At 39.3% G+C, this 7,070-nt stretch overlaps 1 pseudogene; it reads right to left on the bottom strand.

Moving 5' to 3' along the window:
- Positions 1-276: 276 nt before the first annotated feature.
- On the bottom strand, positions 277-5,811 carry LOC133707749 (vignain-like; annotated as a pseudogene).
- Between the last annotated feature and the right edge of the window lie 1,259 nt (positions 5,812-7,070).

Here is a 7,070-nt window from a genome sequence, read left to right as displayed (position 1 = left end):
ACACTATACATTTGTGATTATACAATATGTAAATTTTTTTTTAAACCTCTTATATGATGATGATTTCACATAAATAATTATCCTAAATTTCTCGAAGAGAATAGAGTCTTCGTTATCTAAAAATATAAAACGGCATGTATAAAAATGAGAATAGAGAATTCCAGTGAGATGGAGATGGGAGAGCAAACCCCATCCTACCCCGCCTTCGATGGCTCGACGCCAATATACCATCCCTATCTCTTGCATAGCTATCAAGTATCAACAAAGAACGAAGGAGGCAAAGAAACACCATTTTGTTAATTCAATAATTCTATTATCAGTACATATCTACCTTCATTAAACTCGCAACCCTTTATTGCATCTTATAATTAGGGTCGACAGACATTTATTTGACTTCACCTAGCTAGCTAGAAACATAAATTTCTTACAAACTCGATCACTACTTGTACACTACCACTCATGAGCTAGCAACTAAGAACTATTGCTTCTTACTTTATGAGAGAGCTAGCTCCCCTGTAACTAATTAACTTGGCAACAAGGAACATAAGATAGAGGGTCTAGAGTTCATCTTTGAAAGAGGTTTTGGATCCTTTGATGGTGTTGTTTAAGCGGGACGATTTCATGGGGTAGGACCGTAGGAGGCCTCCTTAGCAATTCCACACAGCCCGTCTTCTGCTTCAACTCCACGTTGCATCCTTATGAAACCCTTCTCTCCCCATTCAGTTCCCCATGAGTTCTTCACAATCCAGTACTTGGTTCCATCTTGAGTTGCTCCATACCCAACGACTGCCACACCATGGTTCATCTCAGTTCCACAAGGCCCGGTGAACACACCCTGCAATAACCAAGTGAAATCATACATAATTAAATATTTATAGAAAGCTTCTTGTTTAGACTGATTTTTGTATATTTAATTATACCTCTCTGTAGAACTGAAAATCTCTACCATCAGCATCAATTGCAACCGATACAGGTTGGTTCGCCACGGCTTTCATCAAGGCATTCTCGTTATTTTCTGGTACATTTTCGTACCCATCAATTACCACCAGAGGAGCATTCATCATCTGCAAACATGAAGATAAAGTAATCAACTGAGGTGATGATAGAATAATAATATGATGATTGATAAAAAAGAATTTGGTAACTAATTAATAGTTTACCCTGGATGAGTCACAAGACTCATCAACGGCTTTGTAAGGGTAGTTCTGCTCTCTTGTGATTCCACCAGTTTTCTTTATGAAATCAAATGCGTTGTCCATCAATCCGCCACTACACCCTTCGTTATCTCTATTGCAGTCAACAAGCTCCTGCTCGGATAAAGAGACGAGCTGGTTCGTTTTAATTTTGTTGAGGCCCTCCACTGCCACTACAGTTGAAAATGCCCAGTAGCTAACTATAACACCAACAATCATATAATTGTTAGAAAGAATTTACGTTAGAAACCCTAATCCTGAAACTCCTAAATAAAAGAATTACAATAATCAGTCTGTCACATTATTTGGTAATAAAATTTGGTGAGTGTAGACTGTGTAGTTATGCTTTCATAGAAGAGTAGAAGACTTACCGCATTGTCCTTGGTCTTTAACTCCGGTGACGGCTCCATTCTTCCTCCAGTCAACACTTTGAGGAAGATTGTCAGTCTGATCATGCGTGAAGCCGGTTATCCTCCGGATGCCATGCAACGACCGGTAGTGGCTAACCTTTGAGTTAGCATATCCGGAGTTCACAAACTCGCGGTTGGTCATGTCCGCAAACTTGTTCAGCTTGAGCTTGTAAGGCCTACTCATCTGGTTCACCTTGTGCACGTGCTTTACGTTCTCCTTGAAGATGTTGAAACGCATCCGCTTCTCTTCAAGGTTATGTGAAGTTGTGTGGTGGCTCCTCCACCTCTCGTACAAGTCCCACGTACAGACTCTTCAGATTCCAAGTCCGTCTCCTGGAATTGAAAGCTCTCACCCAACCCAATAATTATAGCTAGTAGTACTGAAACAGCTACCAGAATAAACTTGCCCATATTCTCTAAAACAAGCAATGAAGAAATTACTTTAAAAGTTTAAATGGTCTTGTGAGCATCAAAGAATGTAGCAAACCCTAAGATATGAATTTAGGTCGCAACTTTAAGCAGAATATAAGGGAAAAGGTCGCTATCCATTTGTGGAGGTGGGTTTTGTATTATTTCGGTTTATAACTTTTATATCTACAGCCTACATGCCAAACACGTTGCATAGTTTAACTTGTCTATAGATGGTTGACAAATGGGTTGCGTATATATTCGACTTTCAATCATATTCATCCATGAATGTACATAGATTAGAGACATGGTCACATACTCGGTTAATTTTATGTTCAGTTGTCCAACTATCATTGAATCTAAATCATAAGGTTGAGAATGATACAGTAATTAGATCTTATTTATTTTCTTCATTATTCTCCATCTTTGAATTTAATGACATTTGAGCACAACTGAGTAATAAATATTCATTGAGTATGTGAACGAATTTTTAGTTATTTTTTAGTTATGATTCTTATGATTCATGAATATATATATATATATATATATATATATATATATATATATATATATATATATAACAAATATATATATATTTGTCAGTACACCTACTTTTTATATAAATCTCTCTTAGATCAACTATAGATGTTAAGAATTAAAAACATTACAATATCGTACTGAGAACCTACATAATTGATTCTCTTAGCACCAAGATTTTTTTTTTATTGGACCTTTGTAAAGTACATATCGAACAGTTTTAGTACTCCGACTGCATCCATGCATCAAATTTTAGTGTATCGCACATTATACCTCTAATTGAGGTATTTATTTCGTCCTTGATATTAGAGCTCAAGCTTAAGAATGTTATGTATGTATAGTTTTGGCTTTGTAGATTATTAATGGAATCTTCTTTTTCTCAAAATTATACCTCTAATTTAAGTTTATCAAATGATAAAGGACAAACAAGTAAATGTTAAACAATTTTTTTTTTTTTTGGTACAATGGGGTCAAAATCCCAAAAAAGAAACTTTTACAACACTATTTTTTCTTGAATTTCTCTTATACTATAAGCTTACTGATCATAGAGTATCATTTTTAGAATGTATTTCAATTGACAGAACACCGAAACCTCAAATGAATTTTTTTAGGATTAATTTCAATTTACCCCCTGAAGTTTGAGGGTGTCATCATGTCACCCCATGTTTTTCAATCCTCTCTTCTACTCTGCGTAGCTAGTCCAACATCCACTACCGCCGGATGCTCAGATGTGTATGCATCCATCGCCTCTCTCTCCGTCCTTCTCTGCAATTCAATCTTCCTATCTGAAATTGAAGCCCTAATTTCACTTCCCCAATCGAATCTTCTCCCTCTCTGCCCTTCAATTCGTTATAATTAGCTCAGTCCAGTGAGCTAATTAAAAACCTTTCCATTACGATTCATTTGCGATATAACGCCCCAAACTGCACCTCACCAGCTTAAGCACGTCACAGTGCCGCGAATCTCTAAAACATAAACCAAACGCTCGATTTACATTCTAAAGATCGCTAGGCATTTCATTTGAAAAACTTTTTGTAGAAACACAGCGGAAGCTACAAATACTTTTGAGGTGAAAAACTTGAATTTGTTAAAACCTATCTCATCCGTCCAGAACTTGGATAAAAGCTAGCATGAGGTACGAATCCCTATGAAAAGAATTCAACTCATTTTGACACGAGACTAGATTTCAACAAGTCCTGAACACGAAGATTGCGAAGTAGAATTCAGATTGGAAACCAAACAAAGATTTACCGAACTTGTTCCGCACACCCAGCTCCGTCCGCTACTGTTCCGTCACCAGTGCACAGTACCTGCATTCACACTGTTGTAGGGGTGAGCTTTCGTCCTCGCTGCTCAACAGGAACTCTAACTCGACTAGGCTTGAAACCGACAAATAGATTTTTGGAGCTCCAGTATGAAAACATGCTTAAACAAAGTATTTAAAAGAACGACAAACTTTATAAGAATGTTTTTTAACTCGAAAATCGATGCATGATACAAAATTGAATACGCGCGCTGAATCTTACCAGATGGCCAGTCCCATAGACCCACTACACGACCTTACCTCAATTTACTTCATCACCAGGTAAGCGTAGCGAGAGCGTCCGCTACCTAGCTACGCACACGTAACGAGCCTGTCATTACGATCGGAATACCCGGACGACCGGCGTAACTAACCCTCCGGAGGTTTTGGAGATCGAACCCAAGGAAGTCAGAGCCACCATTCGCTCTCAAGCCATCACACATTTCTCACGATTTGGTTAGTATGCGTCGCATTTGAACTTAACCAAACCATACTACTTAACATGCATTACATTAATAAAAATATAAAAGAAAATCACCAACCGAGGAGAGTCCTGAATCCCTACCTGAATTCCGATGCTTTCTCTCACGTACTCCGAGAGTTGCGAACCTTCTGTTCCTCGGGTAACTGGAGTCCTAGATTCCAACATTTCGATAGTTAATAACTTTTGAACAGTTAAACGAAATCTCGACGATTAATATATCGTCCAAACCAAATTTTCCTGGTTTGACCAGGAGTTGACCAAGGGTTGACCACTTTGACCATGTTTGACCAATCGAGGTAGACTCGATACTTACCTAAATTATCGAACACTGACTTGAAGTTACGTTATCGACCAAAAATATATTGAGTGCACCCGATTTACTAAGGCCACCCAATATATATTAATTTCTTTTCCCTCTACTTATTATCACTTTAACACTCAACTTTATTTCTAACTCAAATTTCGTCGGATAATAATTCTGATAGAATTACTATGGACGCCCCTACTTCCAAATTTTCATACAAGGTATACTCAAAATTACTAAGGACACCCAAGCTTCATAACTTGACCATTTCTCAAACTTTTCCCAATCATTTCGATTAACCTGCCTTAGCAACACTAAAAAGACTTTAACTTACAAAACCAGAAACAATCCCAAATCACCAAACCACACATCAATTCAAATTAAGTCACTACCAACCCACTCTGCACATGCAAACAACATCTCATAGTCAACACAATACACTTAACTCATGCATCACCGGTCAACCATTTCACAATGAGCATACAACACAGCAATCAATCCCAATCCAAAGTTTCGATACCAGTAGCAGATTCATCAACACATAATTGAGAAGCTTTCAATTTCCCATACACTCAAAATTCCAACAACTTTCAGAGAACATAACTTTGATTCGAGGTTCTGCATTATACCTTTGAGAGCTTTGATTCGTAAACTGTTGCTTCGGTGCTCAAACTCGGTTCTCCGGGACAAAGCCGATGACAAGCTGTTGATTCGATGCCCACAACTCAGCGAGTTCCTAAACCCAGTTCCAAATCGTTGTCAGCCTTCATCAACCGGAGCAGCGAAGCCAGAACGAACCAAGAAAAGCCAGAGAAATCGCCGGCGTCGAAGAACAACGCCGGAACCGAGATGAACCCAGAAACAAAACCAGCAAAACTCCATCAATTTCAAAGACTAATTAACCTAACGTGTAGAGAAAGGCGAGAGGAGGAATTTCTATACCGAATGTGGCCCAGACGGTGGCCGGAAATGGCTGAACTTCGCCGGAGCAGTCAGATCTTCTCACTGTCGTTTCTCCCTCCTCGTCCGGTGCATGGGCGATCGAAGACCACAGTCGTGACGGCGAAGACGAGACGAAGTCGATGGTGTTCGTGCTCCGGCCGGAGGTGGCCTGACGGTGGAGCGCCGACCGGGTTGAGGTGTCGGGTCAGATAGCTCCCAGCTCTCTCTCTCTCTCGATCATTCTGGATCTTCCATCTGATCAAATACCTTTATATAAATTTGTCCAATTAACAGTGAACGGCCACGATCAAGCGGTGGGTGGATGGATGGCCAAGATTGCACTGCGGAGATTTCTTTTTATTTAAATGAATTTCCATAATTTCCAAACTTCGGAAATTCATTATAAACACTTCGGGTGTCCGAAAATTTCCACGAACTCGTCGTGACGTGTACTTCATTATCCAACTTCTAAATTGAGGATTTCACTTCACAAAATTTTCTGAAAATATTCTCGAGTACTTTAACTTTTATCGAAATCGATAAGTAAATTATCGAACTATTTCACTTAAGCTCGATAAATTTTTCCGGGGCTCACATGCGACCTCCACAGTCCTAATCCAAATACCAAAATCAGAACCACCAATTTAATCCTTGAACTTTCCCCATATTCATCTCAATTTTTGAAATCCATACTAAATTCTTCGTCAATTGAAAAATTGGATTGCTGGGTTTTCGATGGAACTGGATTTTCTTCTTTCCTCTTCCTTTACCCTCAACAAAAGTTGTTGATTGCTCCCATTCATGACCGGAACATTCCCAACATTTGCTTGATTAATCCTAATCCCAATCCCAATTTCAATTTCATCCTCCAAAATGACAGACATAGTCTACCCGTCTTCCAAGGTCGCCACGAATGGCGGCGCCGCCGCCAACCATACAGCCGTACCGCCACCGTCGCCACTAGCCCGAGTTCACTGTCACACCGTGGCCGCAATGGGAGTTTGTGGGTCGAGTTCAAGCTGGGTAGTAGCTGATGGGTTATCCTGGGGTGGTCCGGTTCGGATGATGAAGAAGACTTGCAGAAGAAGAAATGGTCTGGAGGTAATATTAGTTTCAAGGTGGCTTCGGACTAGCCGCGCAGAGTAGAAGAGAGAGAGAGATGGATTTGGAGCAGAGAGAGAAAAGTGAGAAACCCCCGAAAGTGAAAAAGAGAGGAAGGAGAAAAGATTTTTTTTTTTTTGTCATGAAATGACATTTTTAGCCATCAAAGTTGGCCCCATTATCGGATTTACCGTCCAAATAAGACGGAGCATCAGAGATTGGACACGGAAGACTAAAATTGGAAAGCTTAGGGGGTAAAAATTTTAAATTGAGAGTACATGGGGTGACATGATGACACCCCCAAACTTCAGGGGGTAAACTGAAATTAATCCTTTTTTTTTTTATGAACTTTATTATTTTTTTACTTTCAAAAATAGTTAAAAAAAAA

The sequence above is a fragment of the Rosa rugosa genome, chromosome 5, assembly GCF_958449725.1.
Source record: "Rosa rugosa chromosome 5, drRosRugo1.1, whole genome shotgun sequence".
Lineage (NCBI taxonomy): Eukaryota > Viridiplantae > Streptophyta > Magnoliopsida > Rosales > Rosaceae > Rosa > Rosa rugosa.
This window is presented reverse-complemented; position numbering and strand designations above follow the sequence as displayed.